Raw genomic sequence first — 2,420 nt, 5'->3', positions numbered from 1 at the left:
CTCCTCCATCTGGACACTGGTCACCACGTGTGGTCATCATCTCCTCCATCTGGACACTGGTCACCACATGTGGTCATCATCTCCTCCATCTGGACACTGGTCACCACGTGTGGTCATCAGCCCTCCATCTGGTCACTGGTCACCACGTGTGGTCATCATCTCCTCCATCTGGACACTGGTCACCACGTGTGGTCATCATCTCCTCCATCTGGACACTGGTCACCACGTGTGGTCATCACCTCCTCCATCTGGACACTGGTCACCACGTGTGGTCATCATCTCCTCCATCTGGACACTGGTCACCACGTGTGGTCATCATCTCCTCCATCTGGACACTGGTCACCACGTGTGGTCATCACCTCCTCCATCTGGACACTGGTCACCACGTGTGGTCGTCAGCCCCTCTTCCGTGGCACGAGGGTCCCGAGCTGGTCCTCTGAGCCTCTGCTCTTCCCTGGTTGTCTCCTCGCTCCCCGAAGCTCCAGCTCCTGTAGCTGCTGTCATCCCGAGGCTGCACACGTGTCCTGTCGCATGCATGATGTCGTGTGGACACGGCTGGAGCTGGCTGTGCTCGTGTTCTGTCGCATGCACGATGTCGTGTGGACACGGCTGGAGCTGGCTGTGCTCGTGTTCTGTTGCGTGCACGATGTCGTGTGGACACGGCTGGAGCTGGCTGCGCTCGTGTTCTGTTGTGTGTACGATGTCGTGTGGACACGGCTGGAGCTGGCTGCACACGCGTCCTGTCGCATGCACGATGTCGTGTGGACACTGCTGGAGCTGGCTGCACACACGTCCTGTTGCATGCACGATGTCGTGTGGACACGGCTGGAGCTGGGTGTGCACGTGTGCACGATGTCGTGTGGACACGGCTGGAGCTGGGTGCGCACGTGTCCTGTCGCGTGCACGATGTCGTGTGGACACGGCTGGAGCTGGGTGCGCACGTGTCCTGTCGCGTGCATGATGTCGTGTGGACACGGCTGGAGCTGGGTGCGTTCGTGTTCTGTTGCGTGCACGATGTCGTGTGGACATGGCTGGAGCTGGGTGCGCACGCGCCCTGTGGAAGATGGCGTCTGGATGTGGCTGGAGCGGTGGCCGTCCCCAGCTTGCTCAGCAGGCTCTGGTCCCCTCCTCCCTCGTCCCCCCCTCCCTCCCCCCACCCCCGCCATGCTGGGAAGCAGCCCTGCCCCCGAGCTGCTCCGAGGCAGAGGCAGCATGCAGCTCAGGGCGCCATCCACCATGATGTCAGCTCCCGACCGTCCCAGCTCCATGCGGACCCAGGAGGACACGGGGATCGCCGAGCCTGGGGACGGCCCGCAGCGCTGGAGGAGCGTGCCTCGGCGGGTGCACTGGGCCCTTCTCCCCTCCGTCCCATATCCATGTGTGCGCGTGCACACTCACACACATCCTCTAATGCATACTGCATGCATACTGCGTGCGCTTGACCCAGAGACCCCGCGGTGAGTGTGCATATCCCCCAGGGAGGAGACAGCGTGGATAACGGTGTGCACACACCCATATGCACGAGAGCCAGAGATGTAGAGAGACGGAGGGAGGGAAAGATGGAGGGAGAGATGGAGAGAGGACGCGGAGGGAGAGCAGAGAGAGCCGAAGCTTCTCCCCAGCTGCAGGGTATCCTCAGGGTAGATTTTGAGGTTTTGCTTTAGTGTGGAGAAGTGCTCTGGGCATGATAAACCCCTTTGCAAACAGAGAGAAATAAATACTCCCGCAAAGCGGGTCGTGAGGTATATTTTTCCCAGGGAGCCACACTGTTTTAAGAACGTTTTTATTTTGAGGTCGGGGGCCTCGGCTCCGGCCGGCGCAGCCATTACTCACGTGCAGTAGGCAAGCGGGACCAATTTCTGAGCATCAAATCATCCCCCGTCAACTGGCCCTGACACACCTTAAACAGGAGATGGATGGGTGGCCGCCTCCGTGGCTGGGTCCTGCACCAGGACGTCTGCTCCTGGCTGCTTCTAGCACTTTCTTTCCCTTTCTAGTTCCAGTTGGAATGGGGTGAGCATTCCCATGTCTTCTGAAGGGGCCACGGGGCCAGGCCAAGGGCTGTGAGATGCTTGAACCGCAGCGCCTGGGGGCAGCGGCCCAGCACAGGGAGGCTGACCTGCGTCAGCCTGGTTTGGGGATGGACAGAAGGAAAACTTCCCCACCTACACCACTGGGTGCTGACTTCTTACACAGAGCAGCAAACCACGGAGTGTCTTCCAAAGAGACAACACAGCTGCCATGGAAGGGTCCACCTCAAGGGCTTCTGTGACAAAGCACCCGAGCTGGGTGGCTGTGGATGGCAGAAGCTCTGTGCCTTGTGTTTGGGGGGGAGGGGGAGGCCCAGCGAGGGAGCACTGTGTTTGGGGGGGAGGTCCAGCGAGGGAGCACTGTGTTTGGGGGGGAGGTCCAGCGAGGGA

Source organism: Dipodomys ordii, unplaced genomic scaffold (assembly GCF_000151885.1).
Source record: "Dipodomys ordii isolate 6190 unplaced genomic scaffold, Dord_2.0 Scaffold91, whole genome shotgun sequence".
Lineage (NCBI taxonomy): Eukaryota > Metazoa > Chordata > Mammalia > Rodentia > Heteromyidae > Dipodomys > Dipodomys ordii.
The sequence above is the reverse complement of the archived record's forward strand: the minus strand, read 5'-3'. Positions refer to the sequence as shown.